Here is a 27452-nt window from a genome sequence, read left to right on the forward strand (position 1 = left end):
GTCTTTCAGGAGCAATCTCGTGAGGAACCATATTATGATAAAAAAAAACTGTCAGTATGAACTTCACGCGGCCTCGTGATCACCTAGCTTTCCATTTGGATGAAGAACTTTGAGTTTTCCAACGAAATATCTATGTTTTTGTGTCAGAGTTATAGCCACAGATACACGTTTCGTTTCATAGGATCACTATTAGCACATTACCACATATTTAACAAGTAATCGGTTTTCCATTTATGCATAAGTGAAAAGTTTTGGAAAAATTTCCTGCTAAGCACCGCATCCCAGGATTTTCCGTTAAAAAAATTTTACTGACCCATTTGAAATTCCTTCATCATCTTCAGGCTCTCTAATTGTTATTCGACATCATTCACCATCCATCCAAACCTTCAACCGGCAACCGGTAACAACCTACCGGTAACAACGTTACAGGTTGCCACACCTGCCCCTCAGTTCCAAGCTCTGACCTGAGGTCGTCTTAAGACCCTCCAACTGATTACATCTCACAGTCATCGGCCAGGCCTCGGTCGGGATGCCGCCGGTGTAAATACCTCAGCAGACATTTGGATCAGTAAAATACAAATCAAATTTTGCCTTCATATAGGCCTCAAACGGACAGTCTCACATCCAACCTAACATGATTCCCTCAAACTAACTAACAGAGACCGCGGAAGCGCGGACCCCGCGCCTAGTCTAAATTTGACAACACCGTTCGTGACTGCGGATGCCTCAGAAAATCATCACCATTCGTCGAACACGCTAGATTTTTTCGGTACTTTTACTAGTGGAAAGTTTGTTAGAGCTTTCTTCACTTCTAAAAGACATTCGGTCATGGTGAAAACGGCGATACATTCGTATAAAACGCAGAGTTTGATCGCCAAAAGCTATTTAAATCTTCATTATCGTCTCTACTTCCGTGTTACCAAGTTTCTGATAAAATTTAATTGAAATTCTTTGCTTTATCTATTCAGTAATTTTAAACTGCAACAAAAACAAAACGATAAACTAACACCTTTTACTTTCACTGCTACTAAATAGCGACTGGTTGCAATAGCAGCTAAACAATGAATAGTACGCAATCAATACGACTCAAGGTCGCATTCCATGACGGTCTCCCTTTCACTCTACATCTGGTTCTGCAATAAAAAATTAAGTCGGGTATTTTTGATCTCTTCTCTTGCATATTTTTTTTTTTAGAGAAAAAAATATTTTATAAATTTTATTTTATACTTTCCACTGTTTGTCTTCTTCTACAGATTGTACATTTATTAACTAAACTTGATTGTCTTTGTTATATAGCCGACTAACACAGTTCAACTCTTCACAAGATTAAATTTTCATTCTTTTCCTAACATTTTAAGACCTCTTAATTTAGAAATTTATAAGGGTACTTAATTCTGTAATATTAAATTTTCACTTCAAAAATCTTCTTTCTGTTCTTCTTCTTGTCTGTTTCACTACCGTAATGTGCTACTTAAAATAAATATTTTTTAAATACGTATACCTTTCTAATTTTTAAATTTATATTTGATATTATCAGATCTCTTTTTCTACATAAACGTTCTCCTTACTCCTCTCTGCTTTTGATGTTTGCATTACTTCGTGCACACTTTACAACAAAAATCTCCCGTTTCTGGTTCATAGTCACCCTTTCATATTATCCTCCTTTTGTCATATTTTTTTTAGTTTCTTTTTAATCTTATTTATTTTATAGCAGAATAACTCACACCAATAATTCCGTATCATTCAGTATTTGTTATAATTCACATTTTATCTCTAGCAAAAGAAATAATTTCATCAAGACACTTGAAAATTTCTACTTTTTAAAACGTTTCGATGAAAAATACGATATTACTTTCGATCGTATGGTGGGACTGGATGAAATTGATTTTTTTTTACGTTTTCAGGTAAAGGAATACGAAAATACCATTCAAATAATTGAGGTTTCCATATACAGAATGTCCCACGAAAAAAGAGAAAAATTTCAGAAACATAATCTGGAAACCCTTTGTTTTTGAGTAAGGCTAGCGAAATATTTCGCCCAGATATCAGTTCTTCTAATAATAAACTGAATACGTATTGTAAACTTTGGGAGCCAAATTAAAGAGTAAAGTTGATGGTTTCTTATGTAATTCGAGTTGAAAAATAGGATAAAACAGGTTCCAGAACTGTAACATCAGTAGTTTTTTAAATATCCGACGTAAAAACGGGTGTTCAACAGAAAATGAACACAAAGGAAATGATCCTTCCATTCGTAAATGCGGATATACCGAAGTATATTAAAAAAAAATGCAATAAAATCAATGTTTATTAGGTACAGAAAGAATAATATGATTTTCTTTCTATTTTTTGTCTGTTTTGCTTCAATAAAAAACAGATTTTTAAACTTATTTACTTATTATTGGCTGTATTTACATTAATTTTCTTACAAATAAAATTCTCTACAAGTTTTGTTCTGCATTTATTTAACAAACTTGTTTTTCGACACAGAATTTTGTGTTTTATGTCGGATATCTTAAAAACTACTGGAGTTACAGTTCTGGGATTTGTTTTAACCTATTTCCCACCTCAACTTAAACCCCTAACTCTAATCCTTAATTTGGATCCCAAAAAATACAGTAGGAATCCATTTTATTAGAAAAGCTAAAATCCAGGTGAAATATTACGCTAGTCGTAATTCGAAAAAAAATATTACGCTAATCTTTTCCAAATCTTTGTTTATTTTGAACTTTTTTCATTATTTTCACCAATAGAACATGTCCTGAAAGTTTCTACATTTCTTCGTAGACACTATGCATATATATTTAATTATTTATAGACTTATGTATAAATGATTGTGGCTCAAAAATCTACTAGGTCAATTATATTGAATTTTAGATATGCTTAGTTGTGTATTTGATATTGTGCATGTGCAAAGTTAATAAAAATTGATTGAGTCGTTCAGGAGTTACGCTCAATTAAATGTCGAAAAAATTAGATCTGGGCAGTTATAAGCGTTTTTATTAAAGTGCTGCAAGTTGGAGTACGGGAAACAAAATAAAATAACGAAAAATCAGTCTTCTTGCGTAGAACTGCGCAATTTTTTTTTTCTTTTTGAGTGGTTAATTTACTTTTTTCTATAATTTCTGTATCAGTTCTTTCAAGTACAAATTTAAAAGAAATTGGAAGACTACATGTTTATCTCTTTTCCTTGTGATTTAAATCTAACCTTTCTTTAATCTCTACTTTTATAACCGATATGTGATTGTTATACAAATTATATCTTTTCTCTCTCTACATTTATGTCAGAATTTTCTTAAAATTTTATACATTTTATTCCTTTCTCTAGATTATTAAATGCTTTATCTAAATCTACACTTGCTATATAGATTGGTTTATTCTTTTACGGCTACCTTAAGAAATTAATTTGCGGGACGGAATGAGATTCATACTCTATATTCTTTTTGAAATGGAATACAAATTTTCCCCTGTAAAAATATTTAATTAAAGGCACCAAATTGATGATGGACTAGTTTTTTTTTTTGCTTCTTTGACGTGATTATAATTAACTATTGTAAATATAATTAAATTAAATGATTTTTTTTCTTTTTATTTATTAACATTTTAGCATGACAATTTTATCTACCTCTGGATTAAATTACTGATCTTTTTTTTAAAGAATAATTTACCAGTAAACCCAAAATTACCGATGTAAATTGACTGGCCGAGTGTTATAAAAAAAAATTAAAAAAAGCTTACTTCGGTCTCATCGTATATCATCCGGGCTGTCAACTATATAACGTTATCATTAAGTGCGACCAACGTCTTTCTTTTTTATAACCGCGAGGCCATTTAGTTTATACTGCGTAACTCAATTTATTTATTGAAATATAATTATTAAAAATTTTTCTAAGTTTTTAAATTTTATCTATTAAATAAAATAATTTATTCGATATTAAGAATCGGATCCAGAGATGTTTCTTTTAAATTTCAATTGATTTTGATCGAATAGAAAATTGAAATTTTTACAAAATGACATTATCTTTATTGTTAAATATCTTGAAATTATTTTATTGGAACGGAACGGAACGCAAGAATGGCGGGAGTTTCAATATTTCTCCCTATAGATCGCAGAGCCTGGACAATGTCCTTTGCTGGTGAATCTTTCTATTTTCGGGTGGGTTTCATGGATTATTTAGTAGCGGTTATAAATTTTTAATTTTATTTATGGACGGATTTGATCATTTGCGTTCCAATCAATATGGACCAGCGTTAAATTTATTTACTGGGTCTGACCGTGGGAGACTAAGATTTTGAGCCAAGTACTTACGGCGTGATTTCCCTTCAGTCCGTCGGTACTAACACCTTATATGCTAGCAGGAATACGCCTGCTGGGGGCCTAGTTATTTAGAGGGAGCAATACGCCCCCTTCTCCAGAGGGAGTTGCATATGCTGACTGAATTAAATTGTAGTCTTTTCGTGGGACGGTGTATGGTGTTGTCTAGCTTTTTATAGTTTTAACAAAATTTAATTGTGAAAACGGTCACTTTCGCGCGGTTTTCATTTAAAGGTTACGCGATATAAAGGCTCCTAAGCCTGGTTTGTCATTCTTTGACTCCCGTACCGCCTCATCACGGTTGTTCGTCCAATATGGCATGAGGCCGTTTTCTTATACCCTGTGGAGTAAGGTCCTCTCGGCAGCTGTCCTGTCGTGTTCGGACACGGCCGCTCTCCGAACAGTCTGAGAGCCTGCGCCACCTCCACCTGGAATGCGGTGTGTAGTCCTGCATTGTGGCGAAGAGTGACGTTTCTGACGAACCACGGTGCTCCAAATATCAACGCAACGCTATGTTTTGGACGGATTCTAATTTCTTTTGAAGCGTGGAATTCAACAAAGCTCCCCATGTCGGGTAAGCATAAGTTAGAATCGGCAGGACGTATAGCCGAAAAAATGAGCAATTTGGTCGCCAGTGGATATGGGCTGGCACTGTTCAGTACTGGGTATAGTGAGGCCCTGACAGCCTTTGCCCTTTGGGTCACATATTTAACATGTTCTCCTAAGGTAAGCCGTTTATCCAGGACTACTCCCAGGTACTTGATTGTTTTCCTAAAGGGGATTTTCTCTCCTGAGATTTCCAGCTGCCTGGCTGGAGCACGTATCTTGTATGTAAACATCACTGCTACCGATTTTTCACCGTTGATCTTGATTCTCCACATATCGAGCCACGGCTCTACTAGATCCAATTGCCTTTGGAGTCTCTCGATCGCGTAATCTACACATCTCGATTCATAATAATATGTCGTGACATCTGCGTATAGAGCTGTTTTCACTCCTTCCGACAGAGGCATATCGTTGACTTAGGCCGTGTACAAGAACAGCGAAAGCACTGCTCCTTGAGGGACTCCAGCAGCTATTTCTCTGGTAGAGGAGATTGTTCCTCCTATGCGTAAATTATTTTAATGGTATTATTAACAACGATATTTATAACTATAATACTTCTTTGTTCTATTAATTAATTTATGGCTGATTTAATAAAAAAAAATTCCAATGATTTTATTTGATTCTTTCCGACAAATATTGAAACATAACCGAGGATTAGAATACCTGTTTATGATATTACTAATATAACATTATAATTATGTAACGATATGAATAAAATATTTATTTATTAATTATTAGTCTATCTAGATAAAAACATGTATGATAACTCACGAACTAAATTCACTATATACATAATATTAACGGGAGATAATGTTTATGGTAAATACTTTTGTTAACAAAAATAATGAAATTATTTTGTGTTTGGTTGATAGGTTTAAATTAATTAAGATTGCCTCTTTGTTTGTTTAAAAGCTTCATTGAAGCTTAAATTTGAACGTTCTCTCTGTACCCTTTTGTGTTACTCGTCTTGTTTTTGTTACGATTTATTTTGAAAACGCTTAAATTGGTATTTGTCACTTTATACTCAACTATTGTATGACATTTCAAATTGTTATCTAAATTATCAGTTGCTATTGTAACAAAACATAATTGTTGTTACCGGCTTACATAAAAAATAATTCACTGAAAATCTGACCTAATTTTGAATGTAAATACGTTAGAATACTTTATTTTTATGTTTAATTGCCGGAGGTAGCATAAGTTAAATATTTTAACGGATACTTCTTAATCAACCGTTTAATTAATATTAACAATCAGATGTGGGCACCATATGACTTCCATGTACGCCTAATAAATTACATATACCCATTTTTTTTTTTAAATGAAAAGTACATGAAATTTTATTTCATTAATAACTTTTGATATTTTTTCATATTATTTATTTATTTTATTGATATTATGGAATTATTATTTATTGTAATTTTTTTTTTATCAGAGGTTAATAAATATTAATAAATCAAATATTTAAATTAAAAAAAAAAATCAGATTAAGACTGATTCGAACCGATATGCCTTCCTCTTGTAAGATCCAAGTATTTCATTAATAAAAATTCTATTTGTCTATAACTGTGGACCAAATGAAAATAAGTACCACTTATGATATATCGTTGAAATTGTCTCAATGAAGGCTTATTACTGTAGTTAAGAAAAAGTCAAAAATCCAATTTTTTTGGATTTTGGGCTTTTTTGGACACTTTTGGTTCAGTCGATTGCAATGAAAAGGGGAGACGCATAACTAAATATTACAACAGTCCTAAATCCAAAATTTCAACATCCTACGGCAAATCGTTTTTTAATTATACGAGATACATACGTACATACGTACGTTCAGAAGTCACGCCGAAACTAGTCAAAATGGATTTATAGATGGTCATATTTCAATTCTAGAATCACTTTTAGGATTATTTTCCTTTCCTTTTGAATCCCGCGACTATATACATATTTTTTATAACTATGACATTCCTGCTAACATAAGGATTCCAATGCGAGGTCATATATCTAAATCGGTTCAGCGTTGAGCTTGCATATACTCTAAATACATTACACTACTTTTTGGGCAGTCGTGTAAAAAAAAAAAAAAAAAAAAAAAAAAAAACAAAAAAAAACACGAAACTATACAAAGAAATGTAAAACAAAGAATAGTTTTATTATTTTTTAATTTTACTTTTTTTAAAAGTTTATTTTTGAATCAGATACCACTATTCAAGAATAATGTAGCCATTGCTTCGTTTAAATCTGAAATTACAGTAGAAATAGTTTTAAAAGAAAAAGATTTTCTTCTTTTTTATCAAAGTTATCAATTTTAAATCTAGAGATACATACATTTTAGGAAAGATAAAATGTATTTCGTTTAGGTTATGTAATTTTAATTTTGAAAATAAACAAAAATAGAATATATTTTCAAAATCTTTAAATAATCAATGTTCTTTATAAATTGAAAAATTTCTGAATTTTAATTTAAGAAAATAAAAATAAATTATTTTTTTAAATATTTAATATATGTGAATAAATTTTATTATTAAATTATTTATTAACATTCCCATATACCGTTAACCCTTTTCTTACCGTTCTTAGAATGTTAAAAACTCCAATTTATTATTTAAGAATATAAAGCTTTTAAAATTTCCATTTATGAAATAATTGTAAGAAAAATTTCATACAAAAAAATAAAACATAGTATAGAATTTTTAAACAAGTTATTTAAAAAGCAAACGCAGAAAGCGACATTTTAGTTTTGTCTGAAGTTAAAATGTGAAAGGAAAACGATGTAATGAGGAGTTGATAGAATGGGTTGTGGGATAGATGAAGAGAAGAAATGGAATTGAACTAAAAGGGGAAAAGGAAGCATTTAAAAGGAAATGTAAAAGGAAAGTAGATATAAGATTATGATAAAATACATCAATAGAGAAACACTGAATTCAGGTTTTACTTCCGTTAAAATTTTCAATAGAAAAAAATATTCTTATAAATTAAAAAAAAAAAAAACGTAAAAACTGTCATATTCTATTTTTTTATTTATTTATTATTCGGAATTGTTATATTTTTTATTCAATCACATCAAATTTATTACAAGAAACTTCTACGGTTTGAAATCATATTTATTTAAACAAATATAAATAGAATAAAATTAAAAAAAAAAAAAAAAACATTTTCAAGGTATATTAAATCTCGACTTTAAATGTGGAGCAACATTTACTTCGTTGAGTTAATTTATTATAGTTTATAATTATATTTTTTATTTTGCATCGATTTCTTTAAATTGAAATTTATATAATTGAAAGAAATACAGTATTCAAAAAGTGACAATCTTATGGAAAAATGAGTATAAGTTACAATATTTGTTGAAAGCGGTTTCTATTATGCGATTCACAAAATTGAATACGACATTACATGCTCTTAAACACATGTTGTAATGTTTGTTGGGGAATTGCAGCGATACATTTCAATTTAGATCTCCAATTCGGAAGCGGTGTGTGGATGAGTTTTGTAAGCAGCACCCTTAAAGTATTTCTACAAGAAAAAGTCAGGAGGGGATAAATTAGGAGACCGAGGGGTCCACAACACCTTAAAAATTACTTGTTCATGAAGACACTGATTCAAGACAGAAGTAATAATGTTATTGGCCGTATGAGCCTTAGTTCACGTGGCTGAAACCACGTGTACACAAGTATTGTGTTTAAAAATTGTTACATCATCTGTATGTAGCGTTCACTGTTCGTTATGCCATGAAATTAACTGCGTTATAAAGATTCGCCTACGTGAAATTACACATCAAATTGCAGAGGGGACTCGTGCGGCTGATTTGAATTTCCGTACACCAAAGGCATGAATTCTTTCCATTCACGTATTCATAAAGGTGGAACCATGCGTCGTCTTACTAAAATCAATCATCTTCCCCACCAGGCGTTACAGATGACATGAAACGCTGGCAGAAAGTTACACGCTTTCCAGTGACTGCAGGTAACAAATTGTGAAAATCACGAATTCTTTAAGGATATAATTTAATCAATTGCGCAATGCCATTACCGGTAGAGAGACCGGACTGGCTAGATAAGGGTCGCATATACTTCCTGGGATTAACGGAGTATGCAGCACGCACGTCGATTTATTTTTCTGGTGTTAGAAATTTTGGTCGACCACTTCTGGCTGCATCTGCCACATTACCTGTTTCTTAGAACTTGTCATACAGGTGCTTGACGGAGGAATTTTGGTGCATCCACACTACTTTTTTGTGAAGGCGTTCAGTGTCTGGGTATAACTGGGATATCTAATGTACTGGAAGACTTATAACATTCTCTTGTGTAACTCATTTTTCCTCAATTAAACCAGCGACAAAAGAAGGAAAAATTCTCCATAAGGTTGCGTCATTGTTTGAACACATTGTATTATTTTCAATAAATATTTTTTTTGCCATTTTTATTTATTATACTATTTACAATTTACCACTGGTATAATTTATTGGAAAGTCAACAAACACAATTTTCGTATTATGAATTTAACGAATGGAAAATTACATTACAAAAGAGTATTTTGTAATGTAAGGACTAGTAAGGATTCTAGTAAATCCTAATAAGGATTTTGTAATGTATGAAACCACCAATACGTATGTTTGTACGCTTGCCTGTTTTTTTGATATGTCCAGATTTTTTTTTGTGATTACTATACCTTAGGGCTGACCTTTAATATAAATACAGCCCCAAAAAAGATTCAAGAGGAATTACTCACTCCTGCACTTCTTCTGCCACCATCATCTGGATAATCTTAACCAATATCGTGGAAAACGCGTGCCACGATAGTTCTACGTGCACGGTTCTTGCAGTATAGACCTTATGATATCCTCTGGTATAAGTACATCGAATTTTCTCCACCATGCTTCCCTATCCTCTCTCTCTCTTTTCCTGTTTAGCCTCCGGTAACTACCGTTTAGATAATTCTTCAGAGGATGAATGAGGAGGATGATATGTATGAGTGTAAATGAAGTGTGTAGTCTTGTACATTCTCAGTTCGACCATTCCTGAGATGTGTGGTTAATTGAAACCCAACCACCAAAGAACACCGGTATCCACGATCTAGTATTCAAATCCATGTAAAAAACAACTGGCTTTACTAAGACTTGAACGCTGTAACTCTCGACTTTCCAAATCAGCTGATTTGGGAAGACGCGTTAACCACTAGACCAACCCGATGGGTTATGCTTCCCTATCCTGCAGGAACCGATCGCACACGAACATCATGTAATCTGTGGTATCCTTCTTCCTGCAATAATCACACTCCGCGGACATATCAACATCCACGTGAACATATATGTCTTAATGGACCTGTGAAAAGTAAGAAACTGGTTTAGTTCGTATCCCAATTCCGATATTTCCAAACTGAATGGACCGATTTGGATGAAATTTGCCAGGAGGATGATTTCAGTATATTCAGTACTGATGCCATCTAATTTTGTTCAAAATCGGTGGTCAACGGGACGAATAAGGGGCATTATGAGTCCCATATCTCAAACTTTTATTCGGTGCATATAAATTTTTCAACCACATAGGTCTCTAAGATAATTTATGATGGTGTTTGGTCTTATACAATTCTCCACAAAGGGGTAATGAAAAAAACTGATTTTTTCTTTTTCATCGTTTCTGGTCTCAAAGTCACATTCTTTTATTAATTAGATGATTCCATTACATTAGTATTGGTGTTGTATTTGAGCGAGTGTATTCTTTAGTGGTAGGAAAATAAGCCATTTTCTTTTTGCTTTTTTAATCTGTTATCCTTTGCTTCACATATTTAGAATGGATTAAAAGATTCATGAAATTTTGAAATTTCAGATTCATCACATTCATGTCCATCCTAAATTCCGTTCATTGATACCATTTAATTATGATTTAAAAAACAGTCAATGGGTGGGGAAGTACGACCACCATGGCTCTCGTATCTCGTAATTTTATTCAGAGAATTAAATGATCTTTTTTTTACAAAATTTTTCATTTCAATATTTAAATAATTTAATTTTTTTCGTAAGCAGTAGTCTGTCAATAGTAAATCCCTTGGTAACCAACGGAAGCCAGGAAAATTATGCAATTCTTTCTCAGGTTTTAACGTTTACTCATTTAGTTTAAAAACTTTATCGTTATTTCATGATAACTCTACAATTTTTTTAGTTATAAAACTATAACTAAATTTTCTTGATCGTGTACATTCAGTATAAACAATGTTATTTAAGTAGAGATTAAGTAATCATAAAGGCATAGATTAAAATCAAAATAATGTACTTGTTTCAGTTGACAAAGTTTGTTATCTTATGACATGAACTCTACTGCAGTAATCCGGTTCATTGTTATTTCCTATTAATACGTATATATCACACCCGCATGCACATGTACTAAGAGACATATTCAGAATATGTTAAGTAGAGATAACATGGTCTAGTAAACATACATATATACATGTTCTCTCCCTTTTCATTAGAAAGACAATTTTGCTACGTCTTTTAGGACAGGAAGTCTCAAAACTTATACAATCTATAGTAAATGATGATTAAATTATTAGAAGTAGGATTATGCAATTATTATTATATATAACTTTAATATATATATATATATATATATCAATCCATACAGAATAGTAATACAAATTGCTTTGTTCTGAATACGAACCTACCTCCAATGAACTTAAATGATTTTAATAGAACGAAAAACTTGTCTACGAGTAATTACCAGGATTAAAAAATTAACTCCTTTCTACGACTTAGCATCAGACTTTCAGAAGCTGTGATTTCCTTTTTCTCACATAGAGGCTATATTTACTTCACATGGAGAGTTTTTTTATCGGTAATTTTATGATTAGTTTTCTTTATGCAACGATCGTTGTATACGTAAAACGTTTCGTGTACAGTACAACTACAGAAGAGTGAAAAAAAACCGCGTCCATTCACAATTGTAGTAATGTTTCGTGTTATTCAGTATTGTAGGCATGGTAATTATTTTATAGGGAGAATGTTTGGTATAACAGAGTCTCGCATTCGTGAGTGGCGAAAGAAAGAAAATTAATTTCTCGTAAAAAACGAGAAAACATTTTCTCGTTTTGGCGAAATAATTAGAAATAGAAAAAAGCTTCTGTGTAAACGGAGCCTTCATCTTCCCTCTGCGAGTGGTCCAGAACTCTGCAGGTCGCCAGATGATCTGCATCCATAATTTCGTGGCCGCAGAGTTGACATGCTGGAGAGACAGAACCCGTATCCTATGTAGGTTCGAGGCCAGATAGTCTTGTCCGATTTTTAATCTAAATGCAACAACGCTGACTGTTTGAGGGAGGCTATAACTTATAGGGGCCATGTCTGACAAGGCTCTCTCCCATTTCTCCCTTATGTATGTACGTTTAAGATTCTCACTTTCTCTGTGTCACTGTGTGTATGTATGTAGCTTTTTTATAGCAAATTTATTCATTTCCTCCGTAAAATTCGGTAAATTGAAATATCGATACAATATTTCTCTTTCTTATTTTTAATAAATTTCTGAAACTGTTTCTACCTTATTTTTTTTTTACGTTAAAGTATATGCGTGAGTGCATACATGTCTGGTTTTATGACCTGCAAGTGTATGTGAGTGTGTGTGAATAAAATTTCATCTTTTTTGCATTACAGAAATATTAATGATTATTTAAAAATTTTATTTCAATTTGTTCCTTTTTTTCTCCTCCATTTCTTCTTGTTTTACAGTAACAATTTTATCATTTTTTTAAATTTATTAATATTCTTGTTCTTAATTTTATTTCTTTCCGATATCAAAATAATAAAATAATATTTATTTAAATTTTATTTTATTATTATTTTATATATACGCGTACATGGTGGAATTTATCTTTTGAATATTTTTTTGTTTTTTAGCTCAATTATTCCTAGTTTTTCTGAGCTTAGTTGGAAGGGATTTGGCTGGATATTATAGTTAAATCCCCTTTCTTGCTTTAAGTTACTGCAGGATAACTACAACATGTATGTAATTGGATGCTTACCGTCCAAATTATAATGTTTTTTTTTTATCTCTGTGTCCAAAGTTATTTAAATCTATTCATACGGAACGGTTGTATCGACACTATTTAATATTTGTAGATGAACGTTTCCGTTATTCTAATCTAACCTCGATATTAATTGTACATTTAAAATTCTTTTCGATTCTAATTGTTTTTTTCTTTGTTGCCTTCTTACTTTAAATACGTTTAGCTTGTTTTCAATTACAAAATAATTTCGGATATAATGCGAAATTATTTATAAAATTTACTGTACACAGTTTTTGACATGTTTTTCAACAAGAGTTTTTTCTCGACTCATTCAAAATTTCTTTATTTTGTACATTACCTAAACTTTTTTTTTATTTCCTGTCATTACAATTTTCTTTCTAAAGGCTGTTCAAAAGTAGTTTTTCGGTCTCAATTATACACAAACATAAAATCACATATAATTTCATAAAGTTTGTTAGCTACCTTATATAATCTGATACTGTAAGGTTACGATACGTTAGAAACAGTTTATTACATAAGACTGTTTTTACTTCCTTGTACGAAGTAAAGGAAATATTGTGATCGCGAAAAATTTCGGTTTTCATATTTCAACGGAAATATCCATTTTGACTAATTTCGGCGTGACGTCTGTACGTATGTATCTCACATAACTCACAAACAATTAGTCGTAGGATGTTGATAATTTGAATTTAGGACTGTTGTATGATCTAATTGTACATCTCAATTTTTGACTGAAATCGACTGAACCAAAAGTTTCCAGAAAAGCCCAAAATTAAAAAAAAAAAAATTGAATTTTGGACTTTTTCTTAATGTCAGTAATAAGCCATCATTGAGTGCTTTTCAACGATATATCATAAGCGGTACTTATTTTCATTGTTTTCAGAGTTATAGCCAAATAAAATTTTAATTAATGAAATATTTGATCTCAGGGTTGGCATGTTCGAATCAGACTTCATTTTCTTTTTTGTTTTAACTTTTTTTTTTTAAATTTAAATATATTGATTTATTAATAATTATTAATCACTCATTGTAAAAAAAGAAGCTTTACGACGAATAATAGTTCAATAACAAAAAAAATAAAACGTCATTTTTAATGAAATATTATTTTATGTACTTTTCATTAAAAAAAAAAAAAAAATGTGTAAATGTAATTTAATAGGCGTAAAAGGAAGACATATGTTGTCCACATCAGATTTTTTATTTTGTTTTTACTTCTTTACTGTCATGTTCTACATTTTAATAGTGGCAGAAAATAATTATTTAGATGTATTTGACAATAATTATTATATAATGTATAAAATACCGAAAAAGTTTCTTTAAATATTAAAACCAAAGAAAAATAGAGAAACCCCCTCCCCCAAAGAAAACAACATAATTTCAGTTTTATGAGATGGTGATTGATTTTTTTGAAAAATCATTTTTTGGGGATTATTTATATATACAATGTAGTTAACAAATTTGGCAAAGATTTTTCTAAAGCGCTTCTGAAGAAATTCGTAACTGTTTTTTTGCGATATCCCTCACCTCTGAACGAATTTTGAAAAAAAAATAACTAAAATGTTCAATACCCCAATAGAAATATTTGAACCTAAAATATAAAGCCAAAAGTAGCGTGATAGTCATACATATGCACATACATATACTTTTTTTGTGCAAAAACCCATGATTAGTTGGATCCAAAAACGAAAAGATTTTCAAAAACTCGATACAGTAGGTTTGATGTAATTACCATACTTTCCCTTTTAATGTGGGAATCTAAAAAGTGTAAATTAATAATTACAATATTACAGGTTGTAAAAGTGACAGGTCTTTCATAAATATAGTTTGAACACTCTCAGAAAAATAATGCGATTTTAAATGTTGGCAGCACAAAATATAGATTTCTGCATAAAGAAATCTTGACCTTAATCTGAGCTCTCTCTCTCTCTCTCTCATTTTCTGTTAAGCCTCCGGAACCATCGTAAGGTAGTAATTTAGAGGATTAATGTAAATAAAGTGTAGTCTTATACAGTATCAGGTAGACCATTCCTAAAATGTGTGGTTAATTGAAACCCAGCCACCAAAGATTCAAAATATACGGAGGTGTACCACAAGGCTCAGTATTAGGGCCATTATTGTGGATATTAGCTTTCGATGGGGTTCTGGAACTACAGTTGCCTGAGAGGGTGGAGAAGATTGTCTATGCGGACGATCTATCGATCTTGGTGCGTGGAAGAAGTGAAGAGGAAATTCAGGACGACGCAATCGCTCATTGGCTAGGATTAATAACCGGATGAGTGCACGAGGACTAAATCTAGTACCCACGAAATGTAGATACATTGGCGTGACCGGCAAACGAAAAACCCGACCAATAAATTTAGTGGTAAGTGGGGAACTAATTCCTGAAACAAACTCCTTAAAATATTTAGGACTGTTTTTAGATAAAAGTGGAAAATTTACTGACCACATCATCAATAGCTGTAAGAAGGCAGAAAGAACGGTTAAAGCACTTAACACAATACTATCTTCAAAAAGCGCTCCAAGGGCATCTAAGAGAAAGCTAGTAGTATCAACGGTGACCTCCTCTAGTTTATACGAAGCATCAGTGTGGGGGAAAGCCTTACGAGTCCAAAGGAACCTATCACGTGTGAATACCGTGCACAGAAGAGCACTGATAGGAGTAGTTTCTGCCTACCAGAAGGTTTCGTACGAATTCTTGCGTTCTTGCCTCGGTCACGCCAATCTAGTTGCAAGCGAATGAAAGAGTAGACATAGCACAAAGCCTGAGTAAGCAAGCTGCCAGGGCAAGATTGATTACCGAATGGAAGAACAGGTTGAGAACCAGAGGGGTGGCACAGTAGAATAAGAGAAACATACATGATTTAGAAGCGTGGAACGGAAGGAAATTTGGAGATGTTACACATCTTTTGTTTACACAGAACTATTACACAACACAGATTTAAACGATACACGGTAATTTTCAGGATTACCGACATAAAATTGGTAAACGAGAGTCATCGACATGTATGTTTTGTGTGGAACACACAGTTTTCAGATGTCGACATACCAGTGTACACCAGACAACCTGGTGGACTTCATGTTAAGCAGTGAAGATGAAATGGAGGAGAGTAGATGCATACGCTAACGAAGTGCTAATAAGTAAGGATCAAGAGGAGCGGCGTCTGGGCTATTAGCGTAGGGTAGGGAGGACAGTCTCAGAGGCGAGGGCTGGCACACCTAGGTGTGACAGTACTAATGAACCATTGGGGACTCCAGGGAATAGTAGGCTGAACACTAAAAGATAAGACCTGGTGCCGTGTTTGGTAGAATTGTCCGGACACGACGTCAGTAAAGCGCACAAAAGAATCCTCAAAAGAGCTAATCGGTGAGCCGACCTACCATGCCGGATATACAGCCGTTAGGTGGAAAGGCTCATTTGAGTAACAAACAATCCTTCAGGTGGAGTTATTATACCTACCACTTTGGTCCGACAGGGACGAGTAGAGGAGAAAAAAAAAACACCAAAGAACACCGGTATCCACAATCTAGTATTCAAATCCGTATAAAAGTCTTTACTAGGATTTGAACCTTAGAACTCTCGGCTTTGAAATAAGTTGATTAGCGATGACGAGCTCGCCATTAGACCAACCCGGTGGGTTGACCTTAATATTAGCTAACGATATATTTGTTACGGACTTTGTGTTGATTGTTAGTCACATTTTATTTGTTGTACTTATAACTGGATTAAACTTTTTTCAGGCTTTTATTGCACTGTTAGGTGATATCATTGGATACCTCTCTTTCACGTCTTTATTGCTTTATATGATTTACAGTTTCGTTATTTGGAAAACTGATTGTAAATAAAACAGTATAAAAAAAAAGAAATTATATTGTACTATATGAGGAAATTTGATTCATGTATATGTTGCGGAAATAAATTTATTTTCATATAAACCTATTGAGATAAATTTATGCAGTATAAAATTTCCATTAAAATAAGAAAAATATTCCATTGGTAAATATTTATATTATGTATCATCCTTTTTTTTGCATGTTATAAAAATAATAGATGTCCTATTTAATATAAAATGCGCTGGGAAAGAAATCTAGTCAAAATAAACAAGAAAGTAAAATATATTGAAATATAAGAATGGATGCTAGATAATTTTTATTGCATATGCTTTTTTTTTAATATAAAAAAAAGAAATAAAATTTTTTACTGAAACCAAAAACAAGAGGAAAAAGAAAGGATACATAATTTCATGTAAGCAATTTATTTTATATTTGATGTTATATATTTCAATGCCTTACAATATGTTCTATTATTATTATATTATTACAAAACGCAAATGTGTACAAAGGGAAGAATACAATGTTTGTATTCATATTTGCTACACTGTAATAAAAACAGACTTAACGTCTGAATATTTACGATTTTTTTGTCATGATTATTCAACCTATTTTTCACAATACAGATACAGCTTATCTGAAAAGTTTCGAGCATAACATAGAAAGACGAATTTTTTCTGTCATAGTTTTATTTTTCAAAAATTCTCCTTTCAAGTCAATACCCTTTTTCCAGTGATGCTTTAATCTCTTTAACCCTTCCAAATAGTTGCTGGCATCTTTCTCCGCAAAATAAGGCGTTAACGAATGAGATAACCTTCACGTTCCATGAAAATATCTTTCCTCCAAGCGAAACTTTAAGGTTAGGAAAAAGTCGCTTGGGACTAAATTTGGTGACTACGGTGAACGGTCAACCAATTTAAAGTGAAATTTTTGAAGTTCAGCCATAGCGACCGTCGAAGTATGAGCAGGGGCATTGTACTGATGGCAAAGCGCTTTCTTCTTCCTCAAATATGGTAGTTTTTTTTTGCAATTTCTGCCTTCAGCATGTCAAGTAATGATGCGTAATAATCCCTTTATTTTTTTACCTTTTCAAAGATAACTGATAAACAAAATTCCTTTACTATCCCAAAAAAACAGTCGTCATCTTCCCGGCCGATGAAACCGTCTTTGCCTTTTTCGGAGCAGGTTCACCTTTTGCAGTTTGCTGTTTTTTTGTTTTTTTTTTTGTGGGCGAAAAACGCCTGGGCGTTATCATCGCCCGGTAGCTATTAGTAAAAGGGTAAAATAACCCCGAAATAATAAACTATACAAGGCGCAAACGTAATACCAATCATATAATAAAAATTTACTAAAACAAGTTAAGAAGGCAAAATAAAACTCAAAACTAATACTACAGACAAAGTTAAAATATAATAGTTAAAATAATAGATTAAAGAAAGTATATAAAACTTACCTAACTCCGATGGGTTGAGCAAAAATCCCCTCTCCGGACAGTAACATTAAATACATAGAACCAAAAATCAAATTTTTCAATTTGATTTTTAAAGGTTATATGAAATAAACTTTATACTAAACTATAAACTTTATACTTAAGCTTAAACTTACTTTAACTTAAACTTTATACTAAACTATACTAAACTTTATACTTAAACTTTATTATATGAAATAAACTGTCCTTACAGAAAAACATACGTGAGCATATTAAATCTTTTGCAGTAACCCGGTGCTATGAAAAAAGAGAAACACCCTATCACCCTATAACACCCTATAAAAAGAGAAAAATCCCGCTATCGTCGCACAAGATATCACGGATGTTTCCGGGTATATTAAACTGACGACGCAACGCCGCATAACATATGCAGTCCACGAGAATGTCTACTGTTTTGACTGAAAAGGTAGCTTTCTTATGAAATCTACCTAAAAGCAAATGGTTTTGAAGAAATTAAAAATCGAACCTAACGGAATAAATGATTTTTCCAAAATTTTTTATTCCATTACTTAATTTTCTTTTTTAAATAACTTATTTTTAATCTTTAAATGTCTGTTACTCAAAAACTGTTATACTTTAAAACATGAAAATTCGACAAATATTTTCTAGAAATAAATAAAATTTTAATTTTTACTATTATAATTATTATAAATGGTCACTGGGGCGTAATTATGTACGATAAACTAGAAATAAAAGTTTTCTGTTAAACGATAGCTCTGTTCTTCCAGTCTTTTCATTAAAAAGGTTTTTTCAATGACGCAAGTGGAATACATATCTTTTCCCTCAGTCGACAAATGCGTACTAGAGAAATTTTTGTAATATTATAATCCCATTACGTAAAAGGGAAAACTAAAATAAAATAACTAAATAATTGTAAATACGCATCGAAATAAATTTATGGAAATTAAAGTGTTAGGAAACAGAATAGCAAAGAATGTTGAAGGCATCAAAGTAATATATTAAAAGCCAATAAATGTTTTTGAATTTAAAAAATTTAATAATTAGTTATTTTATATATATAATAAATTACATAAATCAATATAATAATTAAACATATACTTATGTGTGTATTATTGTTTCCAATTATGATAAAAATATTAGTATATATACCACGAAATTAGATGTTGCGTTTTATATTATATAATGAGATGTAGGTTGTAAGTCTACGCAAGAGAATATTTTACAACACTGCAACTTATACTACATGAAATATATGTGTATGTGAATTTACAGGAACCACCATTTATCATAATCAGCTTCTGTGACGTCATCAGTCTCGTAACCAAACCAACCGACAACAAAGTACGGTGGAGAAGGTTTTGGAGGTTTGAAGGAAGACTTGTTTCCAACATCTCCTTCGCATTACCCATCATTCATCTCTCCTTTAACCCCTCCCCGCCCTTTATCCTTCATATCCCATCCTATCAAATCCTTATATTCTTGTTTCTTATAACCTAAATTTCCCCATGTACCCTACCCTTTCTTCCTATTTCTAACCGCCTCCCGTTATTGTACACAAACCACCCGTTATTTCTTTGTGAAATCATATCCCCTCTTTATACACCTTTTTATATTTTGACCTTCTTTTTGATCGTTGTTGCTGTAGATACAAGTTCTTTTGTCATAAATTCCTTCTATATATATTTATAATATATATTAAAATAACTATTGAAAATATATATTTATTCGTACGCCCGCGCTTGCACATTATACTAATAAACTCATTATTAAATAAAAGCTTTGACCGAGTGTTCAATTTTTTCAAGAGGAATAATAAATTCTAAATATTTATTAGTTGAAAACATAAATTTTTTTTATCATTTATTAAGCGGTATTAAGTGGTATTAAGTGGTAAAAAGAGAATGGATTTCTCTTTTCATTTATCTTTTCCACCGGGTGGTTATAAACTTATTATAAATTAAAATTTTCTATTTATTGATATATATAATTTAAGCAAAATTAATTACGTTATTTTATTTATGAATAGTTATATTTTCTCATTTAAAAAATTTATACACACTTTTCGAAGAAAAGTACGATAAGCATGATAGGAGTGGAAGGTGAAAATGGATTTCCTTAATTTTCTCAGGTACGAGAAGTATGAAAATACAATTTACTTAAATTTAGGATTCCTTTTTTTTCTTTTTCCTTTACTCCCCTGGGCCGGACATACAATCAAGTAAAGCTCAGCCCAGGAGAGCGTCTTTCAACTCCTTACCTACCAGCAGTATGACCGGCACGGGTGTTCAGCCCCTCCCCCACCATCGGTGGATCCTTTTTATCGCCTGTTTCTAATCTCCGAGAAGAAGTGTACCGGACCCGACTACGTCGTTCCCGGGCTCCTACCCGGAGACCGGGTCTCGGTCTATACTTTTTAATACCTCACGCCTCTAACTACTGAGCAGGGAGAACCGGGCTTGACCAAGCCGTCTCAAGCCCCCAACCCAACAGCCGGGTCTGGGTCTTTTATTTTGCCCCATCCCAGCCTAAGGATCCCGGAGTCCCCGATCGATCATCGTAACCGACACACCTCGGCATGCCGGCCCTCACGATCGAGGCTATGCGCCCTTCCCTAACGCTTCTAGGATTCCGTATATGTATGTATATACACATACAGTATATGTATGTATATACTTATAGACCTATGTATCAATTTTTGTGGCTCAAATATCTTCAAAACCATTTGATCAATTTCATTAAAATATAGATGTGTTGTAATACTGTATCTGAAGTTGAGCATGTGAAAATTTGATAAAGATTTGTTTAGTCGTTCTTGATTTAGGCTCAATTTAAGGTCGAAGAAATTTGAGCGGGGCAAGTTAGAAACGTGGTTCGTTATGATGCTTCAACTTGGAACATTGACGTTTCTTTATCTGCAGTATCTATTGTTAGTAATATTAAACCTAATTAAAAATAATATATTTAAACCACTTTAAATTAACGAAAAATCGGCCTTCTTAAAGTTTTCTAAGAGTTTTTTTTATTTTTTTATTTTGTAATAAAATACTTTACTTAAAAGAAGAACAATTTGAGAATAAAAAAAAAAATAAATAATTTATTAGATTATTTTTTCCGTTCACTTTTGTAACCATAAGTCATTGGAAGTATTTCGGGAAATACCAATGTTTTTCAGGGAAAAGACGTAATCCTGGATGTTCGTATTGTAATATGGATGATGATGTGACCCATATTTTTTTGAGTACCGAAGGTGGGAGAGGTTTCGACCGATTATCGAGGGTCTTGACTTACTGGAAGCAGTCGTTCGATTACGCTGCAGAGCGAGCGCGGGTGGAGAAAATATCAGGAATGTTTTAGGAAAATTCTTTAGAAAAAGTTCTTGGAGGAGTGAATAGTAGTTGGGTGATGGTGAGGGGATAGCCCGTGCATGGAGATGGTGGGGGCCTTCGGGTTACCACCACTGATGAAATGTTTCGGACTTCTCAATCCACCTGCTCCCTAGATTTTCGATACGCACGTTGTTTGGCATCACCTGTTGGTATGATGGTGCGGTAGAGCGGCCGTCTTCTACATCTGTCAGAGTGCGCTGTATGTAAAGAGCAGAGGATATAGATCCTTTCCAGCAGGATGATCAAGTATACATGGGGATGGTCGGAAAGGGACAGCTTGTATTCGGAGGTGGCAGGGGTCCTCTGGTCGCTGTCATTGTTGAGATATGTGAGACTCCTGACCCGGTTTTCAGGTGACCCGTGTGGTGAACAACGCGTCCCCGGTTAATATTATCGGGGCGGTTACTGGGACGTGTTGTTTCATAGGGGGATTTTTTTTTAGTGCATCCAAATCTCTGACGGGAACCTCACACACCCTGTAGTGCAGGCTGTTGGGCGCAGATTTTTCCTCTTCCTGCGAAAAAAGTCATTGGAAGTAATTTTCGTTTTTTAACTAGAATTATCTTATTATCTGGACAAAAGAATTTATTAAAAATACAATTTGAAACTAGTTGATGTATTATCTAACGAACCGCAGGAATCAATACCACAATTAATTCTATTCTTAATATACTGATATACCGGCTGAAATGTAATGCACATTGAATCGTAACGGGAGAAGAGAATGTCACCCAAAGCGACATTCTTCTAGTTTCATTTCCCTACTACTAATATTCCAAAACTAGTTGACTTCCGAAACGTTATTGTGTCAGGAGAACTGATTTCTTTTTCATTATTGTAATGGAAGACAAAACTTAGGAGCATCATTGTAACCCAAAAGAGAAAGAAATAACTGCAGAGCACGGAATTCTGGGCACTAAAGTTAAAAAGAACAAGAAAATTTCAAAATATTATTTTCTGGAAGAAACATTTTCGTAACAATGTTCTGGGATTCTAAATATGTTTACCTGACTGACTGTATGGAAGCTGAATCAACTGTAATTCTGTGCGATACATGGAGACGTTAAAAGACTTAGAAGACGTGTGAGTCATATTCGACATAACTCTATAAACGTAATAACGCTCAGTTACATATATATTGAGGCTCTTGTGAAGTTTAAATTTGAACTTATTCCAAACTTTTCATACCGACTAGATTTGGCATCCTACGATTTTCGCTTTTCTCCGCACTTAAAAATGGATATTAATTACGTTCATTTCACCACGGATGATGTACTTAAGGAAATAATGAGATCGTGGAATACCGCCAACGTTCTTCACACACGGAATGAGCAACTGGTTCAATATTGAGAAAAATGTTTAACTGTAAATGGTGACTACGTAAAAAAATAATCAATTTTTATAGCAAATAAAATGTACTTTTATGCCATAATTGTATATTTGAATATCTCTTTTCATTTGAGAGTTATCAGCGACTGTAAATTTCATTTCATCTACCTCTCGTTTATTACTATGCATGTACATTCAGATGTAAGTTATAGATATGAATTACTAACAGTTATACAAAGATGAAATAAAATGAATACAATCTAACGCTAATATAAATAATGTAATAGGACCACTATAACGGAACAGGATAACGGATATTTTCCAATTAAGAAGAAAGAAATAGAAAATAAGAATACAGATGGAACTAAAAGGGATTCGGATTTTTTTCTTCAAAAGAGTGACCTTCAAAAAAGTTTCAAGGACATATATGTGACCGCAATTCCAATGTAGCATTTTCTGGTATTTTCATAAGTGGGGTCAAAAACAGATCATTCTATTTACAAAAATCGTGTTAAATTTTAAATAAGGTAAATACCAAATTCAAGGTCAAATTCAAAATCACCATGAGATGCCCCCTCCAATTTGAATAACTTCTGTTTAGGTAATTTTTACTTCCTTATACGAAGTAAAGGAAATGGGTGTGATCGCGAAAAATTTCGGTTTTCAGATTTCAACAGAAATATCCTTTTTGATCATCCCTGAATCCAATTTCAAAGTTTCGGTGTGACGTCTTTACGTACGTACGTATATACGTATGTATCTTGCATAACTCAAAAAACGATTAGGATGTTAATATTTGGATTTAGGACTGTTGTAACATCTATTTGTGCACCTCCCATTTTTATTTCAATCGACTGGACCAAAAGTGTCCAAAAAAGCCCAAAATCCAAAACATCTAGATTCTGGACTTTTTCTTAACTGTAGTAATAAGCCCTCATTGAGAACTTTTTAACGATATTTCATAAGTAGTAGTTATTTTCATTTATTCCAGAGTTATAGCCAAATAAAATTTTAATTAATGAAATATTTGGGTCTTACAAGGGGAAGGAAGGTTGACTTTGACTTCTTTTTTTTAACGTTTTTTTTTAAATTTAAATATATTGATTTATTAATAATTATTAACTTCTGATTGTAAAACAAATATATTACAATAAATAATAATTCAATAATAACAATAAAAAAGTATCAGAAGTTATTAATGAAATAAAATTTTATGTATTTAAAAAAATGCGTATATGTAATTTAATAGGCGTACAAGGAAGCCATGTATTACGCGCTGTGCGTACTGACCGGGGTCCTACCCATAGACCTTCAGATAAAAGCCAGAACCCTCAGACACAGCGGTATGTCGAAAGAAGAGATGGAAGGGATTATAGAACAAGAATGGCAAGAAGAGTGGGCAGGGTCCAGAGTGGGAGAATGGACCAGACGCCTAATCACTAATATTAAAACCTGGAATAACAATAGACTCGGAGATGTCAATTTTTACATGACACAGTTACTGTCGGGGCACGGCTCTTTCGGTCAGTATCTGTATAGGATCGGGAAGAGAGCCACCCCGCAGTGTATCTATTGTCCAGAGAACGACGATGCCGAACATACGTTGTTCGTATGTCCAAGATGGGCCGTTAACAGAGGTCAAATAGTAATTAATGGTCTTACACCAGAAAATCTCATAAACCGGTTGGGGTACAACAATGAGAACTGGGAATGGTTCCGCAGGTTCGCCGGGGAGGTCCTGCGGGCCAAAGAGGATGAAGACAGAAGAATGGGAGTATAAACAGTAGGGTAGGGCGGACAGTCACTCCATGGTGGAGTGACTGTCCACCATGGTGGACGCCTTGGTGTGCGGGTACCTGAGAAGGGGGTGAACTCCAGGGGAGTTTGAGTTTGGGTTAAAATAAAAGACCAAATCCCGGTCGGCGGGGTCGTGCCTGCGGGAGCCTAGGCTCTTTGTGGGGTCGGCGCTGTCGATTAGAGGCCAAAGGCGTAAAGACAGAGTCCCGGTTCCCTGCTGAGGCGCTGGGGGACGGCATAGCCGGACCTTGGCTCTAAAGCGGGGGATTAGAAGCAGGCAATGTAAAACAAAAGATCCGAGACCGGGGAGGCCTACCTGCCGTGCCGGACGTACAGCCGGCGGGTGGGGGACGCCTCCTTTGAGAGTAAAAGGACACTCTCCCCGACTGAGTATACTTAATTGGATATCCGGTCGGGGAGAGTAGGGGGAAAAAAAAAGGATTAAATGTATGAATGTGAGTGAAGTATAGTCTTGTACAGTTTCATTTCGACCATGATTGAGATGTGAGGTTAATTGAAATTCAACCACCAAAAAACACCGGTATCCACGATTCAAATCCGTATAAATGTAACTGCCTTTATTAGGACTTCAACGCTGGAACTCTCATCTTCTAAATGAGATGATTTGGGAAGTAAACTGCCTAATATTTGCAAACTATATACTATCCGAAAATCTAACAACTAACGATACTTTCCGGAAATCTAAGAAACACGGTAACACAAATTAATATTTTAAAAGTAATAACTAGTAAAACGGGTTTAAGAATTTCTGTAGAAAAATCTAAATTCATTTCCAATATTAATATAACACCAGGAGTTTTGTTAACAAATATTGGTTACAAAGAAAAGGTTAAAAAATTTTAAATATCTAGGACATACAACCCAAGAAATTGGATTAGAAAAATGCGACATTGATAATAGGGTTTCATAAAATGAAGAAACCGTTTGGTCTAAAATATCTATTAAAAATAATGCAAAAATAACGCATTACAACACTATAATTACAGCAGAATGTTTATAAGTTTGTGAATGACTATAGATTGATTATAAATTAGAATTGTTAAAGAAAATTATAAGGGAAATAACAGCACCACTAAAAACCAATGAAGTCTAAAAAATAAGAAGTAATGATGAAGTATATGAAAAGGTAGAAAAAAGATTGGAAACAATGAGAAAAAAGAATGATTTTCTTTGGGAATTTACACAGAATAAATGACAACAGGTTAACAAAAGCAATTTTTAAATACCTTTTGGAAAAGAAGTTAACAAGCAGAATCCAAGAAATCAAAAAAGATCTAAAAAAAACAACCTAAAAAGGGGATGAAATAACTGAAAAAGATGTGTTTCGTAGGAAAATGTGAAAAATAGAAGAATTCCAAGAAAGATAAAGGAAACTGGAACAAAGTAGTTCGAGAAAAGTAAAAAAAAAAAACGCATAAAAAAAGATGAAAGAACAATAGAAGATAAGGAAACGAACAAAGAAGAAGGAAATGACATTGTTACATAGTACTTAGGCGGCCATAAGGAAAGAAGAAAATAAAAAATCGTTCAAATTTTATTGTGTTTTTTCTTGATCAGTATCTTATTTTACAATTTGATTGGTTTTATTTTAAAATTAAATTACTTTCAAACGAATGATTAAATAAAATTCGTTTTAATTGATATCTTATTGCAATTAAAATAACAATATAAACAGCAAATCTCATTTTACTTAAATTTTTATTCAGAATTTAAATTCTTCTTTTAAATACTTTTTATCTTTTATTTCTTTTTTAATTATTATCTTTTTATCTCTTCCTCGCTCACTCTCTCTCTCTCTCTTTCTATATATATATATATAATTACTAATTAAAAAAAAGCGAACAGAAAAAACCGTGCACTTGCCTTATTCTGGATTTTTTTTTTAAATTCTTGCTAAGGATGTTACTGTCGCTGCTTTATATCTGTTTTATTACTAATTAATTTTTTTTTCGATAGGAACTCTTTTCGATCAATTAAATTTAATTTACGCCTATTACAATTAAAATATTATTTAATTAATAACTTCTGATATTTTTAATATTTAAAAAAATAAAAAATAGTATTTTTTATTATTTAATTTCTTATTTTTATTATTTTTGAAATATTTATTTTTTTAGAATCACAGGTTAATAATTAATTATTAATAAATAAATATATTTAAATTAAAAAAAAGTTTAAAAAAAGGAGATGAAGTCTGATTCGAACCGATGTACCTTCTCCTTGTAAGATCCAAATATTTCATTAATAAAAATTTCATTTGGCTATAACTCTGGAACCAATGAAAGTAAGTACCACATAATATATCATTGAAATGCTCTCAATGAAGGCTTATTACTGCAGTTAAGAAGAAGTCCAAAATTTAGATTGTTTTAGATTTTGGGCTTTTTTGGATACTTTTGGTTCAGTCGATATCAATCAAAGGGGAGGTGCACAACTAGATATTACTACAGTCCTAAATCTAAAATTTTAACATCCTACGGCTAATCGTTTTTGAGGTATGTGAGATACATACGTACGTATAAACGTAACGTTTAACTAGTCAAAATAGATACTTCCGTTGAAATCTGAAAACAGAAATTTTTCCCGATCAATTTCCTTAACTTTTTACAAGAGAGTAAAAAAGAAAAAACGCAAACAAATAAATGATCTAACGTGTTCCAAGGTGAACTACTCGGGGAAAAATAATAAAATCGTTATAAGTTAAAGATTGCTT

The 27452-nt window shown here is 32.7% G+C and overlaps 1 protein-coding gene across 1 annotated transcript in view; it reads left to right on the plus strand.

Annotated features, from left to right (window-relative positions):
• Positions 1–27452, plus strand: part of 5-HT2B (5-hydroxytryptamine receptor 2B) — a 672009-nt gene that overhangs the window by 247844 nt on the left and 396713 nt on the right. The gene's annotated exons all lie outside the window — the stretch shown is intronic.

The sequence above is a fragment of the Lycorma delicatula genome, chromosome 12 (assembly GCF_047948215.1).
Source record: "Lycorma delicatula isolate Av1 chromosome 12, ASM4794821v1, whole genome shotgun sequence".
Lineage (NCBI taxonomy): Eukaryota > Metazoa > Arthropoda > Insecta > Hemiptera > Fulgoridae > Lycorma > Lycorma delicatula.